Source organism: Caretta caretta, chromosome 11 (genome assembly GCF_965140235.1).
Source record: "Caretta caretta isolate rCarCar2 chromosome 11, rCarCar1.hap1, whole genome shotgun sequence".
Lineage (NCBI taxonomy): Eukaryota > Metazoa > Chordata > Testudines > Cheloniidae > Caretta > Caretta caretta.
The window spans coordinates 44398000-44415345 of record NC_134216.1 but is presented as its reverse complement, the minus strand read 5'-3'; the positions used below and the strand labels follow the sequence as shown (position 1 = coordinate 44415345).

Sequence of the window (17346 nt, the reverse complement as noted above, 5' to 3'; positions counted from 1 at the left end):
AACTTTTTGACCCAAAAAAGTCTAGGTATGATCTAGGTATGGAAATTGTATGGCGGGCCATGAATGCTCATGAAATTGGGGTTGGGGGTCAAGAGGGGGTGAGGGCTCTGGCTGGGGGTGGGGGCTCTGGGGTGGGGCCAGAAATGAAGAGTTCAGGGTGCAGGAGGGGGCTCCAGGCTGGGGCAGGAGGTTGGGGTATTGGGGGGTGAGGGCTCTGGCTGGGGGTGCAGGCTCTGGGGTGGGGCTGGGGATGAGGGGGTTGGGATGCAGGAGGGGGCTCTGGGCTGGGATCAGAGGGTGGGAGGGGGATCAGGGCTGGGACAAGGGGTTGGGGTGCGGGAGGGGCTCAGGGGTGCAGGCTCCTGGTGGTGCTACCTCAAGCAGCTCCCGGAAGCAGCGACATGCCCCCCTCCGGCTCTTACATGGAGGCACGGCCAGGCGTCTGCCCCGTCCGCAGGCGCCGCCCCTGCAGCTCCCATTGGAAGCAGTTCCCGGCCAATGGGACGGGAGCTACAAGGGCAGCAGTTGGGGCGGGGGCAGTGCACAAAGCCCCCTGACTGGCCCTAAACATAGGAGCCGGAGGGCAGACATGCCGCTGCTTCCAGGAGCTGTGTGGAGTTGCGGCATGCGCGTGCAGAGCGGCCCCCGACCCCGCTCACTGGCTGGAGCACAGGAGTGGGACATGCCCCAGACCCTGCTCCCCAGCAGGAGCTCAAGGGCCAGATTAAATCAGCTGGCAGGCCGGATGTGGCCTGCGGGCCATAGTTTGCCCACCACTGGATTAGAGCCTCCTAAACCATCTGAGCACCACCTGGTGTTTTTATCCCTTGTCTCATTCTTCCTTACATTCAGTGCAGACACCTGGGTTCCTCCTGATGAATATATTCAGGTACCTGCAACATAATCTACAATTTAGTGGACATTAGAGGATTCAGAGAAATTCAGTATAAATTATTGCTCTTAGCTGTTCCTAAACATAGCAATACATGTATATAACTCCATTTTCTTGTTTGGCCCTGGCCTTGCCTATTCCTAATTAATTCTAATCTGTATAGTTATGATAGTCTGAATACATAATAATATGACTATTACTAGTATTTTAACATCAATTAGTGCTACTTATTTTTACACAATAATAGTTCCTTGTAGAGGAGAATAAGAAGTTACCGAGTACCAATATATATAAAACAGCTAGCTTCTGAACCTAGCCTAGTTTCAGGGCTTTGGGGCCAGTTACAGCAGAAGAATAGGTCACAGCAGCTTTGGGTTGGTGGTGTCAAGTAGAGGGGCAGGTATATAAAACAGGGAATCATAACTGGGTTACATGTGTAAAACATGTACACATGTGTACATAGAAACAAAATAGCACCATCAAAAATAATCTAATATACAAAGAGGGCCTAAATCTTCTTAGTCATGTTACCAGAACATTTTAAACTTTTACTGCCCGCACTCATAAATTAATGTGGAACCCTGCCCAGTTTAGGAGACTAGATATCTCTGCTAACTTAATCCCTCCTAGTGCATGGAGTGACTATGCTATATCTCATTCATCCTTACAGCACAGCCACTGCACCCACTCTTAAGAGATGAGAGCATCCTTCTAAACTCACCCAGCCTGTATAAGAACCAAAGTTTAAAGGACACATAATAATTCAGAAATATGTAGTTTAAATTACAATTATTAATTGGTAATATACATTGGCATATTTGTGTGGCTGAGTTATTTTGACTGGTTTTGTGCTCTTGTGAGAAGGCAAGAGAGAACCTGCTCTTCACATTACAGTATTAATCCCTTTTGATACAAATGGCATGGTCAGCTGATATTAAATTTTCTATAGTGAATCCTCTCCTGACTCTTCATCTTCTTTTAGGAAATGTAATCAAGGAGTGGGAGTGAAGATACCTCCTTAAAGGAGTTATAATGCTAAGGATTTAAAGCCGAGAAAATATTGCTCAAACAGGAAAATCTTATAGTTGAAATTTGCCTTTAACTATTAAAAAGGGAACAGAAAATATTAGGAATACACAATTACTGGTTTATAGTCAATAGCAATAAATATCTGCAGCATTAGAGATTGCTCAGAGCTTAGCTACAGCAGAAAAAAATACCTATTGCTGACAATGGACGTCAGTAATGAGTGCCACTGAACTGATGCTGGATACAGTTTAGCTGTAAGTATAGATAAAGATAAACCATATTCAATGCCATTTCAGCAACACCTGTTGATACCCACGTGCAATTTGAATAATGTGGAAAAGCCAATGGAAAAAAGTTAGCCCTTAACCCAACTTCCTTCAAATCCCTTCTAAATTCTCCTGAGATAAAGCCAAAAACACCTGGAATCCCAACTCTGGTGAAGAATTCATTCACTAAAATCTTTGCTATTGGGTAAGCTGCAGGCCATTATGTGAAACAGTCCATATCAGCAAATATTGATTGCCAGTCTCTGTCTCAGGCAGAGCAAATCAACAGTAATGCACTCCTTTGGTGCCTCAATGAGATGCTGCCACATATGGGCTCTCCCAGTCTTAGAGAGATCCTTTTTTGCTACACAAGCATCATATTTCCTGCACTAATTTTCTATATCCTGCCTGCATTTCACCCAGTAGAAGTTCACTTAGCTTCTCCTTAGATGGTTCAATTTTGGATCACCTATTGATTCCTTAGCCTTTTTATCACGTTTGGTTTAACAACTTGTGTTTGAACCAGTGTCCACTATTCCCACACATTTCACAGATCCTATTACATATTCAATTACCAAATTCTCATTACTGTTGTTTTATGGCCCAGATCTAAAACAACTGTAGGGCTGATTCTTGGACCTCCACGCTTTGTCCCTTCAGTTTAGGTTCCCCTCACTTCCCAAACTGGGAGAGGGGTTTTCACTAGGGATTTGTGATACTTTGTCCTGGCCAGCCTTATATTTATAATAATCCTCCTTTCTGTTCTCAATTTTTTCACAGTTCCAGCAGTACCATTTAACTGAATTGCTTCCCTTAATTTTTGAATTATTGCTGATTTCCCTTGTTTTACAAACTGAATTTATCACTTTTTCTAATTGTTCAAAAATTTCATAAACCAGATTGGAATCCCCTTTTCTATCATACATATTCGATACACATCTGTACTTGCAGAATTCATGCCAATCAACTTCCATCTTCCTCACTAGTGACTTCCTCTTCTGGTATACAGCTGCATGGAAAGATTCAAGTTCTATGGTTGATTCCGTAGCTTCCTCTAGTGTCTTTGGTCTCCCTCACTGATCTTGATTTGCAAGCACAAGTCTAGCTGAGTGTTTACAAATTGGTCCATTGCCAATATATCCAGTCCTCATTGGTATCTGGATATGCCAGTTACACAGGTGTCTGCAAGCCCTCTGCCAATTCAGATGAAGTCTCTTCTTTCCCTGTCCTTCTAGCCCTTAGCTGGAGCCTTGGCCAGCTCAAAATTGATTGCTGGCCCCAGACATGTCAAGAGCTTCTTCCAGGTGTGGATAACTCTTGTCTCTTTTCTGGGGGTAGATATCAGAGATGGACCATTCATGTTGGCTTCTAATCCATCCCCCCTTCCTCTTCCCAGACATTCATGTGGGTTTTGATGTTGAACTGAGCCAGAAAAGCCTCCCTGGGAGTTTTCCCCTGAAAGATAGTGGGGTTTTATATCACATGAATTGAGACAATCCAACTCTCCCCTTTGGGCCTCTGTGGGTTACAAATTGAGAAGAAAAGTACTAGCTCATAATTTCTCTCCTTGAAAACTAGATCCCACCTCTAGCACCAGTATTGACTCTTTTCGACCTGAGTGGCTAGCAAAAATTCACAATCTGGTGGGTTGTTTCAGTTAGGAGGAGAAATAGATGATGGAGACAGGTATTTCTTTGATGCAATCCTGTTTATTTACAAACACTGTACAAAGTCCTGTTTCCTCGTGCACAGGAGGAGACAAACAGGATATTTTCTTTGCTCACAGTTCCTAGCCTACGTCAAGTAGCACTCAGCCCCAAATCTCTACCTAGGCTTTTTCTCAGGGTCAAGTTCCCAGTGGGGACAGTGTCTTGTTCCAAAGTCCTGGACAGGAACACAAATATTCCCAGGATATTAAATCTGCTTACTGAGAACAACAACAACAAAAGTACCATTATTTCCCCTTAGAATTGAGGAAGGCAGAGCATCAAGGTTGAGGGGGAAAGGAAAAGATACAAGCTTGTCAGGCATCTTAGCAAACATATGCTTTCAAGAAGAATTTCTCAAATCTGCTCTTCTTAGAAATGGTCATGCCCTTGCTGTCTTTGGAACTCTCTCTTCCCTACTTAGGAAGAACCCAGATTAAAGTCCAGAAATGAGTTTCCACTTGCAAGAGTGTTTATGAATATTCTCATGGGATTAGGGGGTGCTCCCCTGCAGAGACGATTGGGGATTCCAGCTTCAAACCATCCAACACTCTGCAATCAGGTGGCATTGCCTACACGGCTTGACGGAATGCCAAATTAGAGAGAATTAATTAGAATGAATCCAAGACTGCCAAATTTGCCACAAGACACCACTGCACCTCTCAAGAAAACTAATACAAATTCGTAATAAGTAGATAAGAGTTTGTTTACATTAAAAGGAATAAATGACAAAACTCAGAGTTAGTGGGTATGCTGGTTTGGATTATTTACACGCAGCATATAAAAATGTACTCTGCATTGCCTGTATCAAACTCCCAGCCCTCAGACCAAATCAGAACAGTGGCCCAATACAGCCTATCTCCTTTTTGTTGGAGCTGCTTTAAGACTCCATCTCTGAGCAGCTGCCAAACTGAAGTGGCAGGAATGATACAGGCCCCCCTATTCATTAATGTGGGGGTGAGGAGGTGTCGAATCGTAAAAATGTAGGGGTGGAAGGAACCTCAAGTCTATCCTCCTACACTGAGGCAGGACCAAGTATACCTAGACCACCCTGAAAGGCGTTTGTCCAACCTGTTCTTAAAAACCACCGATGAAGGGAATTCCACAAATTGGGCAATATGCTCCAGAACTTAACTATCCTTATAGTTAGAAAGCTTTCCCTAATATCCAACCTAAATCTCCCTTGCTGCAGGTTAAGCCCATTACTTCTTGTCCTACTTTCAGTGGACATGAAGAACAAATGATCACAGTCCTCTTTATAACAGCCCTTAACATATTTGAAGGCTGTTATCAGTTCTCCCCTTAGCCTTCTTTTCTCAGGAGTACACATGCTCAGTTTTTTTAACCTTTCCTCCTAGATCAGATTACCTAAACCTTTTATCATTTTTGTTGCTCTTCTCTGGACACTATCCAGTTTTTCCACATCTTTCTTAAAGTATGGTGTCCAAAACTTGACACAACACACCAGCTGAGGCCTCACTAGTGCTGAGTACAGCAAAACAATTACCTCCCTTCTCTTACATGCAACACTTCTATTAATACACTACAGAATTATATTTGCTTTTTTCACCATGTCCAATTGTTGACTCATATTCAATTTCTGATCCATGATAATCCCCCGATCCTTTTCTGCAGTACTACTACCTAGCCAATTATCCCTCGTTTTGTATTTGTGCATTTGATGTTTCCTTCTTAAGTGTAGTAGTTTGTACTGTGTCACTGAATTTCATTTTGTTGATTTCAGACCAATTCTTCAATTATCACGGTCATTTTGAATTCTAATCCTATCCTCCAGAATGCTTGACACCAAGCTGGGAGGGGTTCCAATTTTATGAGCATATTCCCCACTCTAATATCCAAGTCATTAATTAAAATATTCACTAGTACCAGACCCAGGACAGATCTGGGACCTCACTAGATATGTCTTCCCAGTTTGACAGTGAACCATTGATAGGCCCAGTCACAAGCCAACTGAAGTGAGTTTGAATACATTCCCATTAATATAAAATGGGGGCAGGATGGGGCCCAGAACATCTACAGAAATAAATATGAGCAGGATTGGGACCACAGTTATCCACAATAAAACTTCTATTTTTTGCAGCAATAGAACTTATATTTTTTAAATATAGCTGGCACATGAGTTTTAAAGGAGAGTTAGAATGATTTGTAACAACCCATTTTTGAAATAGAAGGAGACAAAGAAATGTTAGACGAAAACACCATTTTGAATCAGGGTTGTTTGTTTCTGTTATGTTTAAAAAACTTCTGTTTTGGAGTTACAGGTTCTGAAAACATTCTTCATTGTGTTAGAGTAAATTAGCAATTTTCAGGCCAAACCAATTTTTCATCCAAACCTATCAGGCTTTATAAAGGAAGCTGATTGCAATCTCAAGTAGGGAGATGGGGTCAACTTTCCATAATTGTGAGAATTAATTACTTTTTTGTGTCCTGAGCATGGGATATACAGTTTTTATATTTTATAAACCAAACTACTTAAATAAATAAAATTAGGAGGAAAAGAGGTTGAATTAACATGTGATCAGATTGCTTAATCAGTTAATGCTTAGAGCTCTAGGCCAATAGGATTGGGCAGTTTAAAGAGAATCACACACTCACCACACGAATGATAACTGTCAGGACTGAAAACAGCATTAATCCCTTACTTCATAAACAACTTCTACTCCTGAAGTGCTGCCTGTATTCCACAATTGTTAAGATTGGTCTCAAAAGAGAAAATGGAATTAAAAATAAATATACACAGTTGGACTAAAATCCGATTAAAATGTCAAAATGTTTTTTGAACATGGACTTGGAGTTAAATAGAAAAGAGACTCAGATTCTTCATTCTCAAAAGCTGAAGATTTCAAGTACTAAGAACTGTAGCTAAGAAACTGTTGCCAGTTTCTCCACATCTCTGTGTGTATGATGTAAGCCCTGACGGGTTGTGTTTTCTGAAGTACTGCTGGGACTTACTGTGATTTCCCAGGAAAGATTTTTAAGTTATGCCAAAGCATACTCTAAAAAGTCTTTCATCCGATTGATCCTCTGAAGCTTTATTCTTTACTGGAGTCTTTGTATCACAATCCATGTATAAGCAGTAATAATTCCAGAACTGAATTTATTTGATTCCTAGTCATGGTAGTCCCTAGATTAAAATAAGGTAGAAGATGACTGTAGAGTGCTGGCTTATCCCCAGCCCATGAGGGACCCACTGCCACACTCAGCAACTCTTTTCCAGACAGTTTTATTTCACAAAAATAGGCAAAACCCAACAAACAGTTCCTCAGCCCATCTGGGCTATAGCTCTTTTGTCTTTCTCAATTCCTCCTGCTTTGGGGCCTACTGCAGCATTCTCCTATGCTCTCTCAACTGAGCACAGCTCTCCCTAGAAACCCTTTTCTCCTTGCAGCTTCCCAATACCTGCCATCTTAAGGGACTATCAGCCAGTCCCAGGAAACTTTTTGTTGCTTCTTCTCCCACTACCCAGGTCTCCAGGCTTTCAGCCTGTTCCTGTTCCCAAGGAGCTGGCGCTGAGAACCCCAGCCATCACTGCCTGCCTGCTTCTTAACTGACTAAATGACTCTCAGACCAGACCATCCTCCCTTCCTCTGGTACCTTCTCTCATAGCCAAACTGGAGGTCCCCTGCCCTGTCACGGGGGCACTGGCGTCATCACTCTTAAAGGGCTACTGCCGCCCTGGGACAATGATTAACAGCTGATAAGCAAAGTTTATCACCTAAGGTTCCAATCCTACAGACACACATTTGGTTAACTTTAAGCAGGAGGGTGGTTCCATTCACATTGTTAACGTTAATTATATGCATATATGCAGAATAGGACCCTACCTGATTAATATCTGTACTGAAAATAAACACTGGCAAACAAATGAACTTGTAATGTACAATAATTGTAACAAAAGGGAGAGCTCATACAATTTCCAATGAAGAATCTAGCAGATCTACAAACTGGTAGTTTGACGTATCACAAGCTGTTGTCAGGTCAAGACTAAAATATTCTTTCAGTGCACATGATCCCTTTCTCCAACACACCTCAAGGTCTATTTATAAAAGTGGGATGTTGTTTTTAGAGTGTGATGCCAGCTCATTGGTTTGACTTGTATAAAGTCAACAGAGATGTGCATTTTTAGAGTTTTGCAAGTTAAAAATTTCAAAGCACATAATCAAAATAAAAGAGTTCATACTCTAAACAAAAACAAATAAAGCTTTACTTTTCTTAGGGAAGCATCCACAATAAAATCTCTGAGGGCTCTATTACTTCGTACACATCCAGGAGAGTAGAAGGAATAGTTCCTCCATTCCACTGTGTGCAAGTAATACAGCTATACCTACCCCATGCCCAGGGTTTGCAAAGAAAAGGCTACTTACATCCTCCCCTAATTTTCACACCTTCATAAATGCCAGGTACAATGTGACTCTAAATGATTTACATATGAAATTCTTGAAGGGATTTATGAACATTAACTAATTTAGCATCACGATCCTTGAGATGTAAGTATGAAATATGCAGAATCACATCACCCACTGTTGAAATGCAGCTGGCCCTGGGGTGGAATGAGTGCACAGCAATGATACAAACATTTAGAGCTGGATGTGAAGAATGTTTTATTCAAATGAAACTGCAGGAAGGATTTAGAAAAGCCTCCACTGGAATTTGGCCAATACTTGGTGCAGTTTATGGCTGTGTCCAGTCGACAACAGCAGGGACTTGCTCACATTATAATGCAGGCCTGGGCTGTTTCCTGGCTGAGTGAACATCAGGAAAGAATTTTTGAAGGAAATCAGTTTCACTGATTTCCTTCAAAACAGTTTCCTCACTGTTTCAGAGGTCAGCAAGGGAGCAACAATATGATGATGGGAAGGAATAAACAGAGGAACCCCAAGAACTCTTTGCTTTCTAGAGGAATAGGACAAATTGGTTCTCAAAGGCAAGCAAGCATCTATGGTCTTTCTAGGGCTGTGATTCTCAGAAAACTGCAGAAATATATGCTGGATCAAATCTTTAGTTTTAATTTACCAAGTGTTCAGCAGACCCACAATAGAGAACTTGGAGTAACAGAACTATCCAGTCTTTCTCTGATACTTTAGATGTGGAAACCCAGTGTAATAGCAATGAGTATGTTTTTGGGGAAGACATCTTCTTGTATAGCAACAGCCATTGATCTCCTGCATCGTGCTGTAGAGAAGGCAGAGTCCACCTCTAAATGAAGAGAGTGTATATTTGGAATGTAAAAGTTTTTCAAAATTAGTAGCTTGGACAAATAGACACCGTAACTTAAAATACAAGCAGTGAAAGGAAAAAAAACCCTAATGTACAAACATAGAAATGGAAAACACAAAAGATATGAACCACCTAGAGAATATTAACATTGTATAATATTAATAATAGGTGGCACAGATACATGCCTAATTCCCAATGGGACCTAAATAGCTTTGAAGTTGTAGGCCTAAGTGTCTGCATCACAAGCATCATCATTCCAAGTGGCTGCTTCATTGGCAGCCTCAGCTGAGAGGCCAAGTATGGAACTATTCTCTCCTCCTTTACAGGAAATCTCTTTAGATGTGAGCAGGGACACATTTGTGAGTGAATTTACCCCCATGCAACTGTTAAATTTGTCCATAAGGGGTGAGATTTACAAGTTTCCAGTAAAGCAACTGGTTTAGCGCACTGTTGGAAATAAGATACTGGGCTAGATGGACAACCAGTCTGCTCTGGCATAGCAACCATATGCTTGTTCAGCCACTAATGACATACCTGTCATGAATAAAACAGAGGATTTCTTTCTCTAGCACTGTCAAGCCAACAGCTTTCACCAACACTATACTACTATTATTAGAAAAGAAACATATTGTTTACAATAGGGCAATGTAGAGATAACATACAAGAGATAACAATGGCAGCTCCCTTTTGAAGAATGCTGGTCTCATCTGAAAAAGCTGCCAACAGTTTAGACAGCAGCTTGCTCTTTCAGCTGAAAACATAGGAAATGTAGCAGCACAAATGAGTGAACTACTTGACTTTCGAAAATATTTGCAAGATAGTTAATCTATACCACTTTTCCTTGTTTGATAGCAGGCTAGCTTACTGCTCCATTACATGCACTGATATCCCTATAGAAGACAGACATTTTCAAATGAGTGAGACCAGAAAAAAGTAATTTAATTTGTCTTGAACACATTCTTTGTATGTTGCCAAAATGATTGTCCCTCTTTGTGTGCAATGTTCCTCAGCACTGCAAGTACAGGCATGAAAACAGAATGTGAGGATGAGGAAAGGAAGTGTCGGACTCCAAAGAGGGTTGAGGGAAGAAGAGCTACTGCAGACATCCTGAATGACTGGGAGTAAAAAGAATTGCACTGGTATTCTTTAGGTTCATATGCTTTGAGAGCAGGGGTGGCCAACCTGTGGCTCTGGAGCCACATGTGGCTCTTCAGAAGACAATATGCAGCTCCCGCTAGGAGCCAATTCTGGGGAAAAAATGGTGGGTGCTCAGGAACCACTGGTAACCCTGTCCTCCCTTCCCCGTGTCTCCTGCCTGCTGTGATCAGCTCTTTTGCAGCGTTCAGGAGGCTCTGGGGGGGAAGGGCGGAGGAGTAAGTATCTGGCGTGCAGCCCCCCTCCCTCCCCTAGCGCCTCCCACCCACCGCGATTAGCTGTTTTGCAGTGTTGAGGAGGCTCTGGGGGGAGAGGGGAGGAGAGAGGACATGGTGCACAGCCTCACCCCTCCCTCCCCCAGTGCCTCCTCCTCCCTCCCTGTGCTTCCCACCCGCTGCGATCAGCTGTTTTGCAATGTGCAGGAGGCTCGGCGTGGGGGAGGGGAGGAGCGAGGACACAGCTCAATCAGGGGAGGAAAGAGGCAGGGCGGAGGTGGGGGTGTGGACTTGGGAGAAGGGGTTGAGTGGGGGTTGGGGCCTGGGACATAGCCAGGGGTCCAGCACAAGACACCATAAAGGGGCCTGATTTTCAGGGAGTGAGTGTTCAGCACTTTCTGAAAATCAAATTAAGCATCCAAAAATTGGGGCACCCAATATCACTTAGTCATTTGAACAAAATCTTCTCTTGGTTCCCTGCCCAGAAGAGTTTAGTCTATATATGTAGCTGTGTGGATCTTTAAAATCACTAAAATAAGATCAACACATCCCTCATCTTTTCAGTGCTCTCTCTTGCCTCATTAGTACAGTATCATAAATGATTTCTCTTTAAAATCATCGTTGTAATAAAATGGTTAATTGGTCTTATCCTGCTTGAAAAACAAAACATATTTGAAATGAGGGCAGATCATTGTACAAAGCCCTGAATATCTGCACTGTTAAAGATGGTACAACATAAGATCTGCCTCTAAAAGTGCTATCAGTTTGTTTGTACTAAAATGTCCAGTAGAGGTACTACCATTCGGTCAACCTGAACAGTCTTTCTGCTTCATTTCTTTATTCTCTAATTCCTTGTCCATTAGCAAATTATCTCTGCTTCACTTTACTTCCTGCCAAGAGGTAGTACTGTTCTCTTTAGTAGCCATCTTTAATGCTAATCTATAGATTTGGCCAGCAGAGTGTGCTCAGATACCAGTGGAGCCAGCATTCTTTCCCTGGAGACTTTAGTATGCTTGCCCCATGATGCAGTTGGTCTCCAGTGACCTTGGGAATGATTGCCACAAGGTTCCTCTCATATAGGGGTGGCCAACCTGAGCCTGAGAGAGAGCCAGAATTTACCAATGTACATTGCCAAAGAGCCACAATAATATGTAATGATTTTATATATATATATATATATATATATATATATATATATATATATATATATATGCATGCACACATAATTATATAAGTTGATAATGTATATTTATTATACATTTATAATGTATAGTTAACGATAATAACAACTTAATCTTTTACTTAGACTTCTGGCAATCTTTGCTTTCAACCATTCCCTTGAAGTTTGGTTTGTGTTCAGTTGTGTTCACATGCAGCAGTTCTTTTAAATGGCTGTCTGTCAAAACGGATCAGTGCTTGGATTTAATGTTTGAGTGTTGAGAAAACAGACTCTAACAAAGATAGGTCGAGGCAAACATCGAGATTAATTTAGGGCTGCACTTCTGATGTTGGGGTATTTATCCTTTGGTACAGATTTCTAGAAAGTAAGGGTCCCCTCTGTCTTCTGAACACATTTAAGTCTGTCATCTTCCAAAAGTTTTATTATTTCCATTTAGGATGTTGCTTCATCAGTGACTTAAGGGGGCTTTAGACAATTGGCTTCAGCACTAAAAGGGTCAATCAGAAATCTGATCTGAGGTCTTTTCTGCTGTAAATCTTGGAATCTTTCCTCAAAACTATCCTTAAGATCTTTAATCATGCTCACATACCTAATTGTGCTCCATTTTAGGGGTTCTGTCACTTCTTCTTTTGATCTGGCTTGAAGTTGTGATATTGAGGGAAAGTGTGTCAGCTCTCCCTCAAGCATTTGTCTGTGAAACAACTGCAGTTTGTTCATGAACGCAAATACAGCTTGCACTAGATCAGACAGCAACCAGAATTTTCCTTGTAAGTCCATGTTTAGTTTATCCAAATGCAGCAGCATGTCTGCAAGAAATGCCAAGTCAAGAACCTATCCAGGATCTGTAAGCTCGGGGTGTATTCTGTGCTTCTCCTCCATAAACAACTTTACCGGTTCCAGTAGCTCAAAAAATGGGAAATAACTTTACCTCTCGAGAGTCATTGAACTTCACAGTGAAATGGCAAATCTTCAGGGGAGTCGTCTTCATCCAGTTCTTCAATTAGATTTTGAAATTGTCTCTGATTGAGTGCATTTGAGAGAATGAGTTTCATAATGTACAAGACAGGTTTCATGACGTGATCAAATTTGAGATTTTTAGATACCAGTTGCTCCCGATGAATAATACAGTGAAATGTCCAAAATTCGGGAAAGCTCTCATCAGACTTACAAAGCCCTACTAATCCATTCACAAATCCCCACATGGATGAAGCCCATCCATTGCAATGGCAGTGAGCTTCGTAAAGGCAAATGGCTTTTCACAACTACCAACATCAACGCTTCCTTTAGATCTCATCCATGAGTTCTGTCCTTTAGTGACATGATATCGAGTTCTTCCCTTACAACACAGTCGTCAGACACAGTGTGGACAAATACCGATAATAAGGTTTATCCTATGCATGGCATGACTCATCCAAAGTGATGCTCAAATACTCACACAGCTGAAGTTGTGAGTGCAGTTGCAATTCGATGTCACTGTTCAGGTCGGAGATTCTGCATTCTATTGTGTGGCGTGAAAGCTGCAGGCCAGAAATTTTCTTCTCTAGATTCTCGTTCTATGGTGACAGGATTGAAACCACATCAGTGAGGCACATTTTTATAGGCTCTCCTTCAGAGTAGAGCTTTTTCACATAGGCTATGTGCCAGGCCACATAATAGGAGGCTAACGTTACAGTCTGCGATCGGTTGGCAAATGTGGTGAAGAACTGGGCTTCTACAGCTGTTCTTTTTTTCAAAGTTTTCAGTTTCAAAGTGCAAAGTTCAGAACCTTGTGGGAATTCTTGATCCATAGGTGCATGGCTAGAAGTGAAATGACACTGCAAGTTTGAAGATTTGAACTGAGAGATACACGTCTGGCAAAGAAAACACATGGCCCTACTATTTACATTCAACGAAAAAGTACTTATTCTTCCACTCCTGTTGGAAGCCTCAATTTTCATCTGTGTATTTTCTTTTCTGTTTGCACTTGCCTTCCATTGTTAGATGGTGTAAGAAAATTGTTGATTAAAAATTTCCACACCAGCTAGTCACCGTGTGCTTTATTCAAGGAGACACTGGTCATTTAAAAAAAATCTTCATCTCTATTTTCATCTGTATGATAAAATGTCGTGCACATTTACAGTGCTGTGTAACAAGTACTACAGACAGATATACCTCTGCCTATCACAGAAGATTGTATTAGGCCACAAACATACTAAAATGCATGGATTTGGGAGAGCATGAAACCTGATGTACACAATATTCCTGGTTATATAAGCAAATATGCAGATTACTAGATCAGACTAAGGAGGGGCAATTGCTTGCTAAAATCCAAAGATTTGGCCAACCCCCACTCCTTGCCACAAAAGTAAAGTAAAATTTAAGTGAACATACTCTAGCCCTTTTCATATGCTGAACAACCCATATGCTGAACAATCCTAGAAGAGAGGTACTGCATCCATCATCCAGCCCTCCATGTGGTACTCAGACTTCCCTGTAAGAGAAGCCTTATTGAAAGTGCTGCAGTCCCACTCTGGATTTGACTGCTTCAGCAGAAATTTCTATGATCCAAGAGCAGGAATTCAGCGACCCAGCACTTTCCTTCAATAGGAAGCTCCTTTTATCCATCTTTACATAGTCAACTCAAAGGTGTTTGTTTACAAGGTTGCTTCTAAACATGTTCATTATTAGGGAATGAAATCAATAAAGTTATTTGCCTCACAATTCTGTTTCCCTGATGATATCCACACTCCTTGGTTTAGTGCCTCTCACATTAGTCATTGGAAAATACCATTAGCTCTTAAGAACCTGTAGGTAGGTCTGAGGCCTGTTCCTTACTGTATATGCTCTAAACTCGAGTTCTTCCACTGCAGGAAGTTACTTTTTGACTGCAGGCAGTGAAGAAGCTCTCCAACCGTTCTAATCACCACAACTTTAGCTCCAACTGTAGTGACCCATGAGGGGCTAGACTTGCTTTTTCTGTTGAGTCCCAACTTCCACTCAGTCCTATTTTGTATACTGAGTGCAAAGAGACTCCAAGCCCTGTGGGATAGTGCAACACTTTTCATATGGGTCAGCAGTAGCGAAGCACAGTGGTCTTCTAGGTACATGGAATGCTGACTTTTGAAGAGTCCCCTCCAAATGAGGCATCTACCCAGGTAAGGCTCATGAGACATCACCCCTTCCTCTGCAAATGATCCAGGTATTTTTCTCAAGGATCAATGCCTTTTCTAGCACCAAGTTCAGCTCCAGCACCGCACTCTTCAGGAGACAGTGGAGTACAGAGGACATTTTCCTGCAGATGCCTATGCATTGAGGAGCCCCCACCCCCGATATGCTCTAATACCAAGGAAGACCAGCAAGCTCCACAATGCTGAGGAGATGCCAAGCACCCTCATTTAGCATAGCACTCAAGGGGAGTGGGCAGCAGGCTCTGGTGCTCTCTACTGGTGCAAATGTCTCATGTGGTAGCATGAGTTGAGGCTGCACCCCAGAGTTTGGGACTAATCTGTTCATCTGTCTCAACGTTGGTGAGGAAATGGTGAGAACCTCCATAGACAGTATCTTTAAAGATATATAGTTTAAGTCCCACTCAACAAGCTGTGATCCTGTGAGATCTTACAAGCTAAACAAGGCTGGATAGCAACTTGGAAAAAATCTGAGAAGTCACAGACAAGTTTTGTGATATGAAACCATATGAACACATCACCTGCTAAGAACTGTAGTGCTGTATTTGTGACCCTGGCTTCCAAAAGCAGCAAAGCACAGCTCTTCCTTTACCAAGCAGATGGCTGACTGTTCCTGGTAACAGAAAATAAAACCGAAGCAGAGACTTCTTGGCTAACAGCTTATAGTTCTGCACCTGGGCATGCTGAGAGGAAAGACAGCTTTGTTCAAAAACCTCTACTAATTTAAAATTCAAAGCCTAGGTTTTTTTTTTACTCAGGGAAGGATCTCCCTCCCTTAGGGACAACTCTCTTTAAGTAGTAAATACAAACAAGGCCACTGGTAACAGTAGTGTGTGTCCTACAGATGAGTCTTGCCTCCCTCCGAAGAAATGAGAGAGGATACTGGACTGTAACAAACAAACTTAAAATCTTGAACTCCGTAACATTAAAACGTCTCAGAATATTACATTCTATGAAAAAGGGGCAAGAATCATCAACTTTCTTGAAGTTACAGCTCTGAGTCCCCATCTCATTGTGTCAGGGTCAAGGTCCATGCAGCTGGGTGGGAATTTAGCAGGAGTCTCTAGTAGAGAGAGCCTCCTTGGGAATTTTGGGTTTATTTCTAGGTTTTCTGCAGCAGTTAGAACAAACTAGTAGGGTTTCTGGCCATTTTGCCTCCATGAAACTCAACAATCTCAAAGCACAAAACTAGAGATTTCACTGTCCACCACTCCCTGTTTTAGCTTCTTCTCAGAAATCTGCTTTTGGCTTCTAAGGGCTCTAAAAGGCCTAGCTATAGGGTGACCAAATAGCAAGTGTGAAAAAGCAGGATGGGGTGGGGGGGGTAATAGTTTATATATAAGAAAAAGCACAGAATATCGGGAATGTCCCTTTAAAATCGAGACATCTAGTCATCCTACCTAGCTAGGTTCTCCTGCATTTGCTTCCCTCAACTCAGGAAGGGACTTCCAGATGGAAGTCTGAATATCTGGTCTGGAACTAGGAATTTACCCCTACAACCAATCCCTCTGGATCAGCTGGACCGCCCTTTATTTAAGGGGAATGCTGAGATAGGGCACGTCAATCAAACAGCTACAAAGGGATACAGTCAAAGTAGAAATCGCATTTGTCTAAATTTCTTTCCTACCTTAGTTACAAGTATCACCCTGAGATTACTATAGTTAAGGAGCTCAGAGAAAAAGTTTCCTGCTCTTTCAATGTCTTTATTTGGTGCACCGGACAGCACTTTTTGTGTAATAATTTTACTGTTTCCACAATACAATCAGTCAGCTTTTCCTGTGTGGGCGGGCCTTTCATATGACAACATAGGAAAGAATGTTAAAAAAATGAAATGTGATTGCAAAACTACAAAAACTGACAGGGGAGCTTAAAGCCAGGTATAGTTACTGAAGGAGCATTTAAACATTTCTTTGAAACTGCCCAGATTTCAAGCTGACAGTGCCCCTTTAAACAAGCTTTTTGCATTATATAAACACTATTTGCAATGTGTTGTGCAAAGGGTGCTTGCAACACTTTTGCTCTCTACTAAACCAAAAGATAATGCCATATGTGCCTTACCTTCTGAAGACAAATATTTTGCTGTTCTGTATACAAGACCTCCTAGTGCACTTGGGGGAACAAACTTAAAATAAAACCAACTTCAATCCAATTCGCACATGAATCTGGAATTACAGTTCTATACAATAGTTCTTATTACCTGGACAAAGAATACTTTAGAATATCACTATTTATTGTTTAGACCATTCAGAAAAAGTTATATAAACTGTATGAACATAACATACACTATATATATTATGCATTTTGGTCATAAAGGGTGAAATTCAGGGGTGACAAACAATGGTCTAACTTACACACTCAGAAATTGATGTGAGCTAGGAAATACCAAGGGGATAGAATTTTGAGGTTGTGACAGATAAAGCAACTAGCCAGATTTGTATGTACGAGGAAGCGAGAGAGGGCCTGCTTCTGTCCTCAGCCTTCCGTTAGTTGCTTTCTACAAC

At 41.7% G+C, this 17346-nt stretch overlaps 1 protein-coding gene and 1 long non-coding RNA gene across 2 annotated transcripts in view; one reads left to right on the top strand and one right to left on the bottom strand.

Moving 5' to 3' along the window:
* LOC142068553 (uncharacterized) overlaps positions 1-17346 on the top strand; it is a 28475-nt gene that overhangs the window by 924 nt on the left and 10205 nt on the right. The window lies entirely within an intron of this gene.
* Positions 1-17346, bottom strand: part of AGPS (alkylglycerone phosphate synthase) — a 157781-nt gene that overhangs the window by 138827 nt on the left and 1608 nt on the right. The window lies entirely within an intron of this gene.